Raw genomic sequence first — 19,157 nt, forward strand, 5'->3', positions numbered from 1 at the left:
GGTCATATTTTCGAAAAATATTCACCTCTATGCATTCATTGCATAATTTATTAAAATCGACATTTTCTGCGTGTTCGTACTCATCACCCTGTAATTCCGGAACCGGAAGTCGGATCCATTAGAAATTCAATAGCAGCCTATGGAAACGTTGCACCTTTTATTTGAGACTAAGTTTGTCAAAATCGGTTCAGCCATCTCTGAGAAAAATGAGTGACATTTTTGGTAACATACACACACGCATGCGCACATACACACACATACATACACACACATACATACATACATACACATTTGCCGAACTCGACGAACTGAATCGAATGGTATATGTCACTCGGCCCTCCGGGCCTCCGTTACAAAGTCGGTTTTCGGAGCAATTGCAATACCTTTCTATTGAGAAAGGCAAAAATTTCACCTTTTTACATTCATCGCAGAATTCGTTAGAATCAAGATTTGCTGCGTGATCGTACGTATCACCCTGTAATTCAGGAACCAGAGCTCGGATCCACACAAAATTCAACAGCAGCTGATGGACCTTCCATTTAAAATCAAGTTTGTCAAAATCGGTTCAGAAAATTCCGAGAAACCGATGTGGACAAATCAACAAATTTTGTTTTGTAACCATACTCTTCAACTCGTAATCCGGGACAAGATGTCTGTTGAAAATCAAATTCAATAGCAACCTATGGGAATAGTATACGTTTCATTTGAATCTTAGTTTGTAAAAATCGGTTCAGCCATCTCCAAAAAACCGATGTGGACATTTTGTTAACAAATCCGCACATACACACATACATACATACATACATACATACATACATACATACATACATACATACATACATACATACATACATACATACATACATACACACATACATACACACAGATATTTTGCGATCTCGATCTCGATTCTGCGAACTGAGTCGAATGTTATATGAGACTCGGCCCTCCGGGCCGCGGTTAGAAAGTCGGTTTTTGGAGCAATTGCGTAACCTTTCTATATGAGAAAGGCAAAAGAATAGTATTTAATTAGCTTAATCAGCATGAGTTCAATGTTATCTTCATGTGATTATATTTTGAAATGTTGGTGGAATGGGTTTAAAAGTGTTGGGAATGGGGGGTTAGTAGAGTGGGAGTGAAGGATGCGTCAGAATTTTTGGTATACGGGGTGGATGAAGGAAATGCGGGCGTGAGGGTGGTCCAAGGGGACGGTAGTGATGAAGGAGGGAGATGTAAGGGAAAGGCGGGGGGGGGGGGCGGAGGGGCTCTGATGCAATACTCAGCTGCATATTTTGCCTTCCATTTGAGACTTGGTTTGAGAAAATCGGTTCAGTCATCACCGAAGAACCGATGTGACTTTATTTGTGGAATATGCCCGGAATTTCGGACTTCCGGAATCGTCGATAGTGGACAATTTATTCAAAGAATGTTTGATTGGCAATCAGTGATCTAGATCTGCGATTAGAAGAATTTGGTGACCATTTCAATAGTTTTTAGCCTCTGAGGTATTACGATTGTACCGATTTATATGGGAAATTCCAGTGTATCCTTACTAACACCCCTGTAACTCCGGAAGCAAGAGTCAGAACAGAATGAAATTCAGCAGCAATCAATGGTATTACTGTATCTTTCATTTGAAATCAAGTTTGCAAAAATCGGTAGAGAATTCGTTGGGGAATGGGTGTGATATAAGCTTAGGAACTTGGCGGGTTCCCCGGGGGCGTCATGAACTGTCATAGGTGGCCAATGTGGTCAAAGCTGCTTTGATTGATCATTAGTGATCCAGAGCCGCAAACTAGAGTAATGTTACATCAATTTTAATATGTTTTACATCATTTGAACATCATGGTGGTACCAGTTTATATGGGAATTTGCTGTGTGACCGCACTCTTCAACCCGTAACTCCGGAACCGGAAGTCGGATCAACTAAAAATTCAATAGCAGCTTATGGGAGCGTTATACCTTTCAGATGAAACTAAGTTTGCGAAAATCGGTTAAGCCATCTCTGAGAAAATTGTGTGAGTTTAAATGACACACACACACATACACACACACATACACACATACACACACACATACATACACACACACAGACATTTGCCGATCTCGACGAACTGAATCGAATGGTGTATGACACTCGGCCCTCCGGGCCTCCGTTTAAAAGTCGATTTTTACAGTGATTGCATAGCCTTTCTTTATATGAGAAAGGCAAAACGTGCTTGTCAACTTCGTTCGGTTCCGCTTTGAGTTCAGTGCAGCAGCTTCAGTATTGAGGATGAGACACTCGCCAGGAGAGGTATCGTGCTGCATCCTACTTCTCCGTCATTCGGCATGATCCTTGCCAATGCATTAGTTGTTCTCGCGGCCTTCTCGCATTCATAGTCGGCATGGCTGTTGTAATTTAACCGATCGTTGACCATCAGACCCAGGTGCTTCAGCGCATGCATCGATGGGATGGATTGTCCCCCGACGCTGATCTCGACACACTGGATTTTTTTACAGTTGCTGACCAGCACCACCTCGGTCTAGTGGTGAGCCAGCTGCAACTTGTCAGTCATTCAGGTTTCCACGATGCCTATTGTCTCTTACGCTAACATCTCCACCTCCTCGAGGGTCTCGCCAATTATCGTTAGAACAACGTCATCTGCAAATCCGACGATCTCAACTCCCCTGGGCAGTTCCAGTGTTAACACTCTGTTGTACATTATATTCCAGAGCGTTTGGCCGAGTATGGAGCCCTGAGGTACTCCCGCCGTGACCCTAATCGAACTCTGCCCTTGTTCGTTTCGTAGACCAATACTCGGTTCTGGAAGAACTTCAGAATCTCACATAGATAGTCCGAAACCCGCATTCTATGCAACGCTACGGCTATATCCCCCCAGCTAGCACTATTGAACGCGTTCTTCACGTCTATCGTTACCACGGCGCAGTAGCGATTACCTCTTCTCTTTTGCTTTAATGCTTCCTCAGCGCTCGCGATGACTATGCGGAATGCGTCCACGGTCGATATCCCTTTCCAGAACCCGAACTGCCTCTGCGATAGTCCGTTCTCACTTTCAGCGTAGGTCGTCAGCCTGTTGAGCATGACTGTTTCCAGGAGCTTACCAAGAGTATCCAGTGGACATATAGGCCGATACGATGCTGGATCTCCTAGTGGTTTCCCTGGTTTTGGCAGCAACATCAGTTTCTGGATCTTCCATCTATCCGGTAAGTAGCCATCGTCCAGGCATTTCTGTAGAACTATCATGAACATGTCTGGAAATGCTAGGATCGCAGTCTTCAGAGCCACGTTGGGGATACCATCTGGTTCGGGAGGTTTCTTCGATTTCAGCCCTTTTGATACAATAAGGAGCTAGCCGTTGGAAACTTGATTATCACCATGTAGGCGACCATGCGGTTGGGTCATGCTTCGGGAAAAGACCCTCCACGATAATTTTCAGTTTGTCGCGTTTAAAAGCGGCCCTGACCGCCCGGAATGTTACCTCATACTCTTCTCTAACTGCCTCAGATCTTGCTCTTTGAACGCGTCTTCTGGCTTTTTGACAGGCAGCCCGGAGGATACTGAGCCTTTCGTTCCACCGGTACAACGGATGCCGGTAGTTCCTCGGCTCAATTTTCCTCGGCATTGTTACATCACATGCCCCCACTATCGTTTCTGACAGCTCATTGGCGCTCGGAATTGGAATGACTCTGTCAGCACGAAGTGTTTCCACAAAAAGGTCCTTGTCGAAGTCCTTTATTTTCCACTTTCGCTCAGTATTCCTCACTCTCCGCGTTACAGTACAATTCCGCCGAACAATTGTGTAGTGGATCACTTGGTGGTCGCTATGTGTATACTGCTCACTAACTCGCTAATTCATGTCATCCGTCAGCGAAGAAATGCAGAATGTTTTGTTGATGATTTATTCCCGATCGTCATTGTAACTGTGCTAGCCCCACTCCACGGCCCAAGCGTTAAAGTATCCACGGCCCAAGCGTTAAAGTATCCTCTCATAACAATCGCCGTTCGTCCGACTAACGAGTCGGTTAGTGCGTCCAGCATCCGATGCTACTGCTCTGGTGTATATCGTAGTGGAGCATAACAGCTACAGACGAATACACCGTAGAGCCTGCCGATCACGAAGCACTTCGTTTCTGTTGTCAACTCCCGCAACAAATGCATCATTGTTGGCCTGCCTTTGCTTATTGTACTCAGGGCATAAGAAGCCTCCTGTCATGTGGGCTTTTTCGCACTCATTTGTGCAAAGCAAGCACTTCGGTTGCTTTGTGCAGTCTCTAGCTATGTGTCCCTTCTCCCCACATTTTCTGCACAGATCAGTTCAGTCTCGGCCTCTACAGTTTTTTGCCTGATGGCCGAAACCCAGACACCTGAAACACCTCTCCATTTGTTTAGTGGCTCTAGGAATCAATCGTGACGAGCACACCGACCATCCGATTTTGATCTTACCGATCGACATTAGGTTGTTGGCTGCAATAATCGTAACACTGCTGTCTGTGTTCCACTGTACGCCGCCTTGATTGATTTCTACTCTTTCTCCAGGTTACATTGCTCTATTAGCGCGCTTCTCACATCGTCTGACGTTGTGATCACTGCTTCCTGAACTAAAGCTCCCACATTCGCTTCTTCTCCCACTGCTTCTGTCACGAGTTCCCGATAGGCTGAGCTCTTGATCAATTGATCTATCGTCAGCTTGAACAGCATTTCGCATTTCTAAGCTTGGGATCCTCTCTCACCCTTTTGAGGAACGCAGCGTACGTCACGCCGTCGTTTGCTTTGACGACTAGAGTGTTCTCCTTATGCTTCTCCTGGTGCGGCCGAAGGTCTTGTTTCTTTTTGTTTTTTTTTCTTTTTCTCTTCTGTGGTGTCTGCGGTTCGACGTTCACTCTGCAATTGTCGGCTGTTTCGCTATCTTTCACCGATCTTCTTGGGCTTCTCCGGTTCCACCTCTTCTGCTGGTATTTCCCTTACTCTTTTCGCAGAGCGAGAATACTGGTCACCCTTCGGTGTCTCATAGACTTCTGCTTTCGCTATCCCTATATGGTCTTCAGCGTCTTTTCGGCGTTTTCAGCTCGCTCTAGTCACGCCATTTTTTCGCATTCGGCTGCTGCTACGGCAGATTTGATGCTAATCACTAGATCCTTGATCTGTTCGTGCACGTTTCCCTTGCTTTTCACTAATTCGCAGATTTCTTCAATTTTTGCTTCAACTTCGTCACTTTAGTTAACCCAGATTGCTGGTCTTCTTGGATAATGCATTCGGCGTGCGCACCTGAAACCATAGCTTTTCTTGACGTCCTATTGGTTTATCGACGCTCGTGATCAGTATGGCCTCCCTGGGCCGCTCTGGCTGCTGCTGCTGTTGCGGTTACGCTTGCTCTTGCACTTGTTCGTCTCTCTGAGTCGCCAACCTCGCTAGCCCATTTGTAGCGAACGAGTTCACACCACACTTGGTCCGTTATAATTTTATTGTTGTTTTTGTCTTCTTCCATGCATTTTGGGTCCCAACTCCAAGCCACCATCTACAACCGTAAAAAGTAGTCGAGTCATATGATACCATGGTTACCTTTGCGAGCAGTGAGGTTGCATGCAAGGGTTGACGCGGTCCTTTATGGAGTACCGTGTTCAGAGGCGGATCGGAGTTAGTCAGGAGCCCTCAACAGAGCCTACCTCCACTGAATGAGGTGCCGGGTTTCGAACGTCTTTGGAGACCTTTATTCCCTGCTGCCCCCTTGCATAGCGATTTACGAATATGAGGTTGTATCACTGTATGCGCAGTTTATTAGGTTCAATCGTAAGTCTGCTATTCGGACTGTATATTTTTAAGAGTACCGTCTTCCACTGATAAATTAATTTCTCGGACACTTTCATTTTCCGTTGTGTAGATTTCGGGTTGGTTTAGGAAATGTTTTCGGTCGATACATACTCTCGTTCACTTTAATTGTACTGCGTTAAAAGTTCCTTTTCACTTCCCTTTTAAATCCAGGGTTTTGTCATATTTGTTTATTTGTCAAGTGTTTGCAACAAATTTTATGAATGCGTAGCGTTGCGTTGCGTAAGCACGGTATACTTCGTAGATTGCAGACTGATGACTCTCATTTCCAGCCAGACTACTTGAGGAGCATTGTTTGGGAATAACAATTGATCCAGTCCAAGCGAGAATTTCGCCTGAGAGCCACCATTGCGGGCCACGGCCATCTTTACCGTAACTTGGGATGAGAAAGGAAGTGTTGATGTGGTACTTACTTAACGGAAGGCCCCGACTCAGTGACACTCCCATAAGTACCACGGATTGGATAGTGGGTGGGTTGTTAGTCAGGATTCGCTTCAAGCAAGCGATGCGACTGAGAATATACTTTCGTGCATAAGATGTTTGAATAGTTTATTGACTGAAGGATACGTAAATGTTCTAGGCGTTTAAACTCTGGGTAATCGTCTATCGAAATTGTTTCATCGAAAACAACTTGAACTCCGAACAGCCGGTTGGCTGTCGGGAGTGTTGTTGACAATGTAAAATGGACCGCAAACAATGAGTTTAAAAGTGGTGTTGTGGAACATTCACAAATTATGTCACGCAAAGATTACCCAACAATAACTAAGTCTCTGTCATATTACCACGTTATTTTTATCCTTGGTCTAATACGAATCAAATGATTTTAGTTTTTGCTTCATTTTGTAGTAGCACATTAATGCCGCTACTTGCAAAAGTATTCATGTTCCATGGAATTTCCTATATACATGGCGCAATCGTGCGTAAAACGGCCGATTGCGTCAAAGCACATCACATGCTTCCCTCCCATTTATGTCACAATTAGTCATATCTCTTCCTCCTAATAGCGTGGCAGAATTTATAAATCGTCCTTAAGCATATTGTGATCCCGTAACTTGAAATTTTCCACCTCGTTCGAGTAAATGCTGCGTTCCTAAACGATATTAATGATGCACGAATCAAACACCCCCCGTTTCCAAATACTACGTACTTATTCTCAGCTCAGTATAATTAACTGATTAGTTAATGGACTAAAAGTTAACCATTATATATGACCATAAAAAAAAATTTTATGTTGAAATGATTGCCGCAAATTGGTAATTGGATTTGAATTGATCTTGCGAATTGTCAATTCTCCACCCTCATACATAATTCAAAAGTCATACACTCAGACAAGACCATGCGTATTTCCCACACGCATTAAAGACCCAGTGGATTCGTTACCTAGTTGGTCAAATAAACACTAAACAAACAAATAACTTAGTTTGCTCAGTCTAAAGAAATGTCAGCTCGATTAGCATCAACCGGCGGATACGTGTTCCCTTACAATGCCATCAAATGAAAGTACATTTAAAATTACATACGACAAAATATGTGCAATTCAGAATATAACGAAATGAAGATTGCTTAATTATTTGCATTTAAAAAAAACCTGAAAAATTAGTTGCATAACCAAGGTGGTTCATTTTCAAAGATAGCACTGCTGATGAATCACTTTATAAAAATAGGTGATAAGGGACGCGGACGAAAATAGCTGACCACCGCCTGTTTGCAACAAATTTTATGAATATCTCATTACAACAATTTAAAGGCACTAAATCATTTGCATATAACCTTGCAGCTTTTTTTCTAAGGCAAGATAGTTACATGGACGATCCCAACAAGGTATTTGTTTATAGCATACACTACTGGTAATGTTTAAAAAATTGAAGTTTGCGTTCTTATTGCTGTCTTGTGTCGAGGCTTTACAATGAGCTCACGGAGTCTCTTTAAGTCTCTTGAAAAAAAAAATTGTAAATTAAGTACCCTGATAAAACCTTATGGTTCATGTATTGCTGTTGTAATACTTCTATAAAACTTGAACAAGATTCATAAGCTTTGAACATGTTACTTGTGGGAATTATGATTTCGAATTATGAAGCTGCTTAGTTCTATCAAAACTGGCTCATTTAGTTCATACGGTTCGGTGCATTTTTGGTTGGAAAATAATCTGAGAAATCGGCCAAAGCGAAATCTTCCATTTTGACCAAGTCGCTTTTATTTATTTATGATTATTTCCAAATGGTCCTCCTAAGAAGAACTAACAATGTTGAATTTTGGAAAACTCAATGTGCCGCATTTTCTGAGAGGACATCACTGAAGTGCTATTCGGATTATAAGAAAACACCGTAGCATTTCAATTGGGAATAAGTTTGGTTTCAATTCCATACTAGTATATTCTAGAAACTACCGAAGCTTTTTGTCAATAGCTTGAATTCCTAAGCACACATTTTCATCTATAGCTTTTCATTTCATCGGCATTATTATTCTGATGCCGTAGATGTCAGCTTATTGGAGCGAGGCTTTTTCGTTTTACGTATTCAAATATAGATTCTACATAAATTGTTCCTCTCCTTTACCATCGTCGACAAAGTTTTCAAAAATTAAATCGAACCCACCATGTATTCCCTGGAACCACTAGCCGGAGGCAAAAAATATTTACATGCGGTTCAAATCAGAAACAGCTCCCTGTTGATTGTCGGCAGCCAACCACCACAAATCCGAACACCCCCGTTCCATGATGGCCTCATTTCAAAAATCAACATTCGTTTTCCGAATCAGCTTCGGTGGAGACCAGAAAGACACAGCTGCAAAGCTCTGTAGCGGATTTTTCCTACGTCAGATTGGCTCAATCAATAGGATGATTTCGTTCTCCGATCGGTTTGGGCAAAATATAGCCATTTAGGGCGAGCAAAGTCCTCCCAGGCTGAAGGAAAGCAATGATGATGGCAGAAAAGTTTTTTTTCTCACACTCCATCCCAGCTCGACTTGACACTAGATTCCTACTCGTCATTCAGCACACTTTCGAATCGGATTTCCTTGACGACTCCGCTTACTGATAAATCCGGATCAGCGAAGGGTGAGTGATAAACTATGTCAACTTTTTAAATAAACTAATAAATTTCAATTTCAATTTTCCTCCTATTCAATAAAGTTACAAGTTTTATGTGTTCTCGAATTATGTATACGAACGGAATAGACTGCTTGAGAATTCCCCTTCCTTTGGCTTCTTTACTGTTCTTCTCGTATCTTCGAACGAATCGTTTCTTGCCTTTCCAGGTCCGGAATTTATGACGAATCTGACGAAGGAATAACCGGAAGGGTGGCACATAATTGAATTGCAAGGTTCATAAAAGGGGGCAATATTTCCATCAGCATATAATGGAAATGTGGTTGGGGGGGATTTTTTCCCGATAAAAGAGCCCAGGTCCAAATCGAAGCTAGGGCAAAAGTATACACTTTCACAGCATACACACCAACCCACACATGCAGTTTGGCACATCTACTCCCATACCGGGACTGTGGCGGCTGATTCAAAGTTAGTCTTCCGTCGGAGTGTAGATGTAAAAACTAACCCGGAAAGTTACCGTGAGGAGGCTTCTTGGTCAAAAAGAGTGAACATATGTAGAATGATGTATATGCACGTACACATTCCGTTGGAAGAAATATTTCCGTTGGATGCGATTGCCTGTGTGAAAGGCTGCTCGTCAATCCAGTAGAGTTGCAAAAAAACAAGGAAGTACTTTTTAGCATCCTGAACTCGACGAAGAAAGCTTGACCATTCCAGTCGAATAAAAAAACTGAGCTATCATCACCAACAAGCAGATATGACACTGTTTTGAACAAAAATAGACAATATAGCATTATAATGCAGTTTAAAAAAGAATATTCCAGTGATGGCAGCTATATTTGTGATGTGGGAATTATGTACATCGCCGGTCAGAAAATCAATCAGAGCATAGCATTGCTATTTATTTTATATATTAATTTTTTTGCAAATCTTAAAAAAATTGAACGGGATTTGAACAGAATTTGAGCAAATGGTGCAAGATCTCAAACGTAATTGTTCACTATTTTTTTCCAAAAATAAACTTTTTAATTTTTTGCCTTTTCTCATATATTCCCTTTCAGATCGAAACAAATCGGTTTGGAAAAAAATCGCATCGACATCGCTCCTTGCTATTCTGCGAAATCGGTGTGAGATTAGTTCAAAAACTTGGAAACCGCCTCCTGGGCATCAATAACCGTTTTTGGTAGACATGCTGTGTTTGAAACGACGATTATCGATCATTAGTGATCTAGACATACAAGTTCAAGTCATTTGGTGCATATTTAAATAAACTCTACATTGTATTAATATAATGGTGGTATCGGTTTTCGTGGGAATTAACTAACTTACATAACTCCGGAACCAGAAGTCCAAGTCAAATGAACTCGATTTTTTTAATTTAAAAATCGATTTAGTCAACCTAGCCGTGGAATTATACATTTCTTTTACATATCACTGTATGCTCATTTATTAGTTTGCAGAACTTATGCGTACCCAAGTAACAATTGAAGTTTTATAGTATGCTACAAGTGTAATCTAAGTTTTATGAGTGGCTATAAAACTACCATAAAACCTCAATTGCTACTAGAGTAGTACGCATCCAAATAGAGTTGAGGCGAATACAAATTTAGTTCAGGACTAAAAACCTCGAATTAAATTAACAATTTAAAGAAAATTAATAAAAAGGATGAAATATAATAACAAACAAAATTTACAAAATAAGTCAAATAAAGTAAATAAAAAATAAAAGTAATACAGTGCATGAATGGATAAAATGAAGAAAATGTATGAATTTATTTAAGTGTATGAAATGATAAAATTAATGAAACATTAAATTATTAAAATAAAAAGGCAATAAGCATTTCAAATCTAATGAATTGAAAACAATGGTTAACATGAGAATGAGCATGAGCATAATGACCGTACAATTCGTAGTTGCTACTCCGTGATTGGCCAGAACAAGCGAAATTGCACACAGAATCAACGAATGGGGCCTGGGAGTAGCTATCCATCCTCAATGTGCAAGTTTCAATAGTTCTATACTTTCAAATGCGCCGGCCACGTCCTTACAGTCATGGGGGAAGGAAAGGAGTGTTAGTGTAGCAAACGTTGTTATGGACACCGTGTATACCTCTGCATCTCCATGTTTGTCACGGGAAGGAGTCTTTGTTAGTGGGGTGGGGTAAAATCTTACATGAATCTGGGTTCACCTTGATAAGTGATACGATCTATGCAACTTTCAGAAGTATTATCGTTTGTTTGTTGCTCTGGGCAGCCAGCTGCCAATTTATTTATAATTAATTAATATCAACAGACACAGTGTGGTCCTAATGATAATTTCTTAATCTATTTAAAAAGTCAAATTGTAATCTGCTACGTGGAATGTGAAGATCGAACTCGGATGAAACTCTGTTGAAGGTCCGCTGCAAACCAATGATGGCACCGTTTACTCCATAGTTAGTCCGGCGAAGAGGTAATCGGAGGAATAAATTATTGCGAAGGGCGAGAGGGCGAACGTTCATGTTTATCGCACTGAGAAGCTCGGGGCAGTCAATTCGATCTTGCAAAATATCCGAAATCGTCGTAGCACGGAATAGATCCCGTCGCACTTGCAATGTATCGAGTCCAATAAGCAAACCCCGGCTTTCACAACTTGGCAGCTGGTGAGGGTAGCTCCAAGGCAATCGACGAAGGGCAAACCGAACAAATCTGCGCTGTACTGTCTCAATTCGATGGACACCGTTGAGATAATGAGGGTTCCACACAACTGAACAATATTCCAGAGTTGATCGAACGAGTGAGCAGTAGAGAGATTTCAAGCAGTAAATATCTGAAAAGTGCTTAGATATTCTCATTATGAACCCCAAACAGCGTGATGCTTTCGCGACAATATAGCTGATATGCTGTTTAAACGTCAGTTGTTCATCGAGAAAAACTCCGAGATCTTTGACGCAATTCACTCTGTCAATTGTGGATTCAGCTAGACAGTAATCGAATCGAATTGGCGTTTTTTTCCTCGAGAACGTAATGACCGTACATTTCTTGGGGTTTAGGGTCATTCGGTTGATCTCGCACCATTCCGCAAAGGTTTCCAGTTGGCGTTGAAGGAAAGCTGCATCATCAGTATTCCGGATTCTATGGTATAACTTGAGGTCGTCGGCGAAAGACAATCGTGGTCCTTCTAAACAAAAGTTAACGTCGTTGAAATACAGAAGAAAAACCAATGGACCGAGATGGCTGCCTTGCGGAATACCAGATGAAGCAAAGAACTCTTCGGATACACAATCACCTATCTTGACTGCTAGACGACGATCACTGAGATACGATTGCATCCAACGGAGAATATTAGTACCAAAGCCAAGTCTATCCAATTTTGCCACTGCAATAGCGTGATTTATCTTGTCAAAAGCAGCTGAAAGGTCCGTGTAGATAACGTCAGTTTGAAGGCCGTCCGACATAGCATCTGTAACATATGTTGTGAACGACAGAAGATTCGTAGATGTTGAACGTTTCGGCATAAATCCATGCTGAGTCTCGGAGATGTACTGTTTGCAGTGGCTGGAGATGGGTTCCAACACAGCCATTTCAAACAGCTTAGGAACTGCGCTTAGCGTTGTAATACCACGGTAGTTGCCAACTACCTTTTTATCACCTTTTTTGTGAACTGGAAACATGAAGGAGGATTTCCAGAGTTCGGGAAATACTCCGGTTGTTAGCGACAATTGAAACAGATGACAAAGAGGTTCAATTAGACCGGCAGTGCATTTTTTTAGAATAATAGTTGGTATACCATCTGGGCCTGCCGAGGTTGAAGCCTTCATTTTGCTAATCGCCAGTTGTACCATATTATTGTCGATATTAATAGAGTTCAAAGACTGGTATGATTGAGGTATATTGAGAGCCGCGCGTGAAGCCTGGGTCGGTGTCAGTTTCTCGTTGGAGAAAACACTCGCGAACTTTTCAGAGAATAGTTGGCAGATCTCCTGTAAACTAGAGCTCATACGTCCTCCATAGCTCATCGTTGAAGGCAACCCGGATTCCTTTCTTTGCTCGTTTACATGCTTCCAGAATGTTTTAGGTTCGGACTTCAACTTACGTTGCACGTTTCGCAAGTAATCGGCATGGCAACGCTTCGATGTCTTTTTATAGACTTGGTTAACATGAACGAAGTGTTGTCGCAGCACGTAGCCCCCAAACTTGGAGTACTTCTTCAGAGCGGCTCTTTTAATCGCTTTTAACCGTCTCAGCTCGGCAGTGTGCCACGCTGGGTGCTTAGGTTGAAGGCCACTTCTTTTGGGTGCATAGCGATCGATAGCATAGCTCATAACATTGGAGAAGGTCTGCACTGCAACGTTGACATCATCATTGTCGAGAATTTCAGTCCAGTGGATATTCGACAGGAAGTCAATAATGCTATTATAGTTGGCTCTTCTAAAATTATAGCTGACGGTGTCAGAAGCATTGCAGTCATGCTTCACTCGAATCGCTTCAAGCAATATATGCAGGGGAGGGTGGTGTCTAACAGACTTTACCAGGGGAAACGGTGCTGCGGTAACTTTTGGCGCGTAGTCAGATTTGCTCGAAAAACAGAGATCAAGGATTCTGTTGTTCTCGTTCACCACATTATTCGTTTGGCGCAGCAGATTTAGACTGTAGCAATCAAGCAAGCTGGTGATACCAGCATGAAAAGATGACAGTTCGGGATCAGCGAACATATATCCGTCAGAAGCAGAGCGCCATTTTAATCCGGAGAAATTGAAATCACCAACAATCAGAATCTCATCAACCGGGCTTGCTTGAGCGGAAATCCGCTCCAGTGACTCAGTATGCGAATCAATCAATGTCGAATCGCGAGTGGGGTCCGGTGGAAGATAAACCACGCAAAGAAAAAGTGCGTAGCCAGCCAGTTTGATTCGCACCCACACCTGCTCGACACAGACCCCCAAAGTATCGTCAATCAGTTGCGCTTTCAATCGACGATGGATAGCCACAAGTACCCCGCCGCCGGTAGCCTTGAGACTGTTGCGTGAGCTGCGATCAGTTCGGAAAACATCGTAGTTGGCACCAAATGCTTGCACTGACAGAGTGCTATCGCTAAGCCACGTCTCTGTGAGGGCGATTATGTCGAAGCATTCATCCGAACTTGCTACCAAATAATCTTCGATTACTGAATTCATACCACCGGCATTCTGGTAATATTTTTGTAGGTTTGAATGTCGCGATTGACTGGAAACGAAGAGCTGATCAATGCTTGCATTAACAAAATCAGGTTCGTACTGGCCGTTGGTATCGATTTGGAAGACCCCTTCACCACTCCTGCACACAGGACCGGGACGACTGGCTCGACTGTGGCAGGGGGATCAAGGGCTTCCATAGTGATAGCTGCAGTGTGTCCCAGGGTGCGATGAGTCATACCAGCATAGCATAGAGTGCTTAGTCCTTCTGTGATCGTTGTAGAGCCGAATGTGCTATGAAGAGACGTGCTCGTTACGATGGGATCCAAATTTTGTTTTTGACATTGAAGATTCACAGCGGCGGTAGATTTGTGTTCATCAGCAGACTGTAAGTGAAATTTACATTGAGGGCGTGCAGCATCTTGTATTGCTGCGGAAGGACATATACCCTTCTTGGCTTTACCTGACACAGAAGAAGTCGCCGATTCGCCAGGTAAACCTAAATCGCTCGCCGGGATACAAGAAGTAGGACAGATGAGTTTATCCGGAACAGCTTGGCGCTACTGTCCACCACCAGATGGATTCTTCTCCGCCGCAATCCTGATGATAGGTCGTTGGATTTTTGAATTGGTCACAAATTCACGAAAGTAGATGTTCTCCGGCCAAGAGTCTTTGGTCAGAGCCTTATCCCTGTATGATTTGCTAACGCCAACTTTGAAAGTAATGAAGCTCAGAGATGAGAGATCCTTGTCCTTAGGAACTAGACGAACTATTCTCGGTTGCAGATTCTCCCTCAGACAATCTTTCACAAGGGTAGAAACATCATCATCCGTCGTGCTGGGATCGAATGCTGACAAGTAAACCCATAACAGCTCCTCAGGTGGTGAAATTGTTTTTATTGTTTCAAACGCAGCTTTGGATCCACGAATATTAGGAATTTTTGTTTTGAGCGAATCATCTTCGCGTTTGCGCTTAGGCGTGTTTGAAACTGGATTATATTCAGCAATTTGTTTCCAAGGCGTTATAGTTGGGGATAGCGGTTTAGAGTCAACTTTAACCAAGAGAGCTTTGACGACATCTTTCAAATCAGCTATGTCGTTCTTTATAGATTTCAGAGAATTGTCGTCAGGCTGTAATGATGTTACAGATAGAGCCTGTTGAATGGCAGAAGTTGCTCGATCACGCTAATGTGTAAAGCAGCAATATTTAGCCCTTGTGTGACGGTAGCGCTATATGCGACTAATAGTCGAACTATTGCACCTCTTAGTCGCGAGAAAAAAATGCATCAGGTGGTACTCATGGTCATATCTTTAAAAAAATCTTTGGACATGATGAGTCCGCGAATTGGTGTTGGTGGAAATGCGAATAGTTGATGGGTGAAATAGGAAAAGATTTCTATGGTCTGAATAGCTATTCTTTCTCGATTCGTTCGGCGTACCAGTAAGACGGCTTTAAGCTGCGAAAAAAGTGAAGTTAGGAGAAGCTATCGGTTAGAAGTAACGGAATACCGTTCGAATTCGTTACGTAAGTTCAATTTAAAAAAAGTAAGATTGTATCAAGTTAATATTTTGAAACTTATAGATCGAGAAAAAGAGAAAAAAAGTGGAAGTTAACAGGCCCATGTGCGGGATAGTGTAGCTCCTTTTGTAAGTCGGTACAATGTCTATAACAGTGGAAATCTCTAAATAAGTATTTATTTCAAAATGCTAGATGAAATCCTACACAGTGTTAAGGACCGCCAATTAAGTCCAGCACTTAATAGCAATTTTGCTCGAGGTTCAGGTAATTTAACCATCGTCATGTGTGATACGCCATTTTACCCTACCGCTAACTAATGCGCACATTATATGTTCTCGCTTGAAGGATCCTTCAAGCGAAGGTGTTCCGTCCGGGTGCTATAGCATCCAAGCAGGAGTAGGGGATAGCGACCAGCCACGCTGTCTCTGGAGACGTTCCCGAAGCCTGCCGGCTTGTAGCCTAGCTCACCGTCGGGCCAGTGTTCGACTCCCTCGCCCTGCGGGCCACCCAAAGGAGAACCACGCCTTTGGAGCTGATTCACCGGCCACCACAAGTCGGGCATCAGCCACATAGCCTCGAAGCAACACCCTCTCGAGAGGCAGGAATCAAGCGTCGTGATCACGATCAGCCGATTGAGCCGCCGGCACGGAATGATAAGTCGGTATTTTCGCCGCCGCTCAGCATAGCAGTTAGTCGAGACACTGACAGCATCGGTGTCAATGTGGTAACAACGATTACAGCCGCCTCGCCTCAACTCTGAAGGAAATCACCGTGGACGAATAAGGTCAGATCTGAACATTATAAAAACTTTTGTAAATATAGCAGTAAGAAATATCAATGGTGTTGTTAGAATACGTTTAGTGCCATAGAGAAGTTTAAAATCCAAGCGCTTGGAAATAGATAGTGGTATAGGTCGGTTTAGTAGAGTTCGACGGGTAGAACAGTGATCGATGTTAACCCCTTCAAGCCCAAATACAGTTTTATGGTATTACCGAGAAGAAAGAGAGAGTAGTTATTTGGTGGGGTGTAAAACGATTCATGATTACCGTCTTCCAAGGTTTTTTCACGATATTGGTGTTGGGTGGCAGCTGATGTGTTCACGGAGTAACTAGGGAAGTAATTCGGGGAATTTGATGGACTCGCGCTGAGTCTCGCCGGGCAAACGAAATCTTGCTGCTTCACATACAATTGGGATTCATCCCGATGTTTGGCGCGAAGTGAAGGCAGTTTCAACCCCTGAAACACGGTTCCTTTAGTGACCTGTTACAAGGCACTATGTCGCAACAACACGAAGCCATTCTACGGAAATTATCATTAGAGAATAAATCAGCACAGCCGTTGCACATCCAGAATAGATTCCGTGGGTGGGTTCCCAGGACGTCACGAACATCATAATCCATCTTAACGCATATCATGTGGAACGAATTTCCGCAGTATCCACGACATGTGATTAGATCAGAATCATTAACCACTTTCGAGCAGTTGTTACAAGCCATGCTTTTGATGTAGAAATAACGCCTAGCGGATGTGCAATATGCGCAGGAAAACGCTAACGGGTAACGTGCGTCAATGGAAGCGAACTTGCACGCAACGTGCGACAACTCAATTACCCACCAGCAGATGTCGCTTTTGGCGAAAAAATTGAGCGTAACGTCTATGCAGTGATAATGACAAGTGAAAACAAAAATCACAACCAAAAACAATCACTTTCACGAATCACACCGGCAGATACAATCGTGCTTGAAGTCACGAAATTTCAATGCACACGTACTACCGAATAAAACGATATACAGATGAAACGAGACTAAAAACTATCGCGAGTGTAAAACACTAAAAAATCAAAAAAAAAAACTATCAGCTCTACTGACGACCGGAATATAGCAAGCAGTGATGCCACTTTAATCCGAGAATTTAATAGAGTTATCGTTTGTTGAATTAATTCGGAAATGCTCGGTTTGTAAAAAATGTAACTTTAACTCCGGACAGCCGACTGTCGAGAGTGTTACTTAGTTCTAATTGATTTTTTTCAGGCGGCAGGTGAACGACAATTACAATAAAATTAAGATGATAATATAATAAGCAATGTAACGACAACTATGAATTACTTTTTCTCCACTTACAATTCAATAAAATGCCGACTCTAATGCAATCAATTTTTGTGCGGGTTATTATGCTGACTGAATTTCACTTTAAGCGGTAAAGGGCGAACACGAAATTATTGCGACACATTCAACAGGGCATAACTTTTTTACCATTGGGTAAAAATCAACCAAATTTTGCACACTTTCTCATTGATGTGTATTGTTTACATGCTGTCAAACTAGAAGTCGTGTTTTTCGATTCAACGAAAATGGAGGTGAACCAACGCGAGTCGAGCGAACAAATTCTTTCCAAACACCTGGAATTTCCTGACCTGTCGCACCGGCAGGTGGGAAAAATGTTGAACATTCACCATTCAACCGTCTCCAGATTGTTGAAGCGGTTCCAGGAGCGGTTGACGTTGGACCACGGCAAAGGAGCTCGAAGAAAACCGGGACCGGAGAACAAAAAGACGGAGGGAAAGGTGAAGCGGATGATTAAAGCAAATCCCAACGTCTCAAGCCATGATTTGGCTAAAAAGAAGGGAAAGGTGAAGCGGATGATTAAAGCAAATCCCAACGTCTCAAGCCATGATTTGGCTAAAAAGATCAGCATGTCGCAGAGCTACGTCCAGAATGCAAAGAAGAGAGCTGGACTATATACATACAAGGTACAGAACTTCCCAAACCGCGATGAGCGGCAACAATCGACGGCTAAAACTGGGGCACGGAAGCTCTACGAGAAGATGCTGACAAAATATGGCTGCTGTGTGATGGACGACGAAACGTATATAAAAGCCGATTTCAAGCAAATTCAGGGGTTGGAGGTTTTCACCGGCAAGAGCATGTTCAATGTGGACGACAAATTTAAGAAGAAGAAAATGTCAAAGTTCGCCTCCAAATATCTCATTTGGCAGGCCATCTGCTCTTGCGGACTGAGGAGTGAGCCTTTCGTGACAAAGCACACAGTAAATGGCGAGATCTACAAATCTGAGTGCCTCGAGAAGCGCCTTTTGTCGTTCTTGCAGCAGCACGACGAGGCTCCGCTATTTTGGCATCATGCCACTATTCTAAAAGTGTCCTGGAGTGGTATGAGTCCAATTCTGTCCACTGTGTTCCAAAGGACATGAATCCGCCAAACTGTCCGGAGCTGCGCCCGGTGGAGCAGTACTGGGCAATGATGAAGCGGGAACTTCGGAAGAGCAAGAAGACAGTCAAAGACGAGAAGGACATGTTAAGAAAATGGAAAAAAACTGAGAAACTGGTACCGGATGACACTGTAAAGACTTTGATGGAGGGCATCAAGCGAAAATGCGTTCAATTTTACACTCAAGGCTCCATCGATTAACTTTTCGTTTGATTTTTGAAGTAAATATATGTATAAAACTACCCTAAAATATTGGTTTGATTTTAAACATTATAAGAAAATTGGCATGACATTTTCGGTGTCGCAATAATTTCGTGTTCGCCCTTTATAAAATAAGCCCTACCTAAGTACCTAAAACGACAGAGTTTGTGTGTCGGACATACAT

General features: G+C 42.6%; 1 protein-coding gene and 1 long non-coding RNA gene across 2 annotated transcripts in view; both read left to right on the forward strand.

Annotated features, from left to right (window-relative positions):
- LOC131683826 (protein amalgam-like) overlaps positions 1-19,157 on the forward strand; it is a 598,561-nt gene that overhangs the window by 81,614 nt on the left and 497,790 nt on the right. The window lies entirely within an intron of this gene.
- On the forward strand, positions 15,412-16,337 carry LOC131683827 (uncharacterized). The gene is made up of 3 exons (XR_009304570.1): positions 15,412-15,553; positions 15,611-15,675; positions 15,740-16,337. It is a non-coding gene; the product is annotated as an uncharacterized LOC131683827 (long non-coding RNA).

This window comes from Topomyia yanbarensis, chromosome 2 (assembly GCF_030247195.1).
Source record: "Topomyia yanbarensis strain Yona2022 chromosome 2, ASM3024719v1, whole genome shotgun sequence".
NCBI lineage: Eukaryota > Metazoa > Arthropoda > Insecta > Diptera > Culicidae > Topomyia > Topomyia yanbarensis.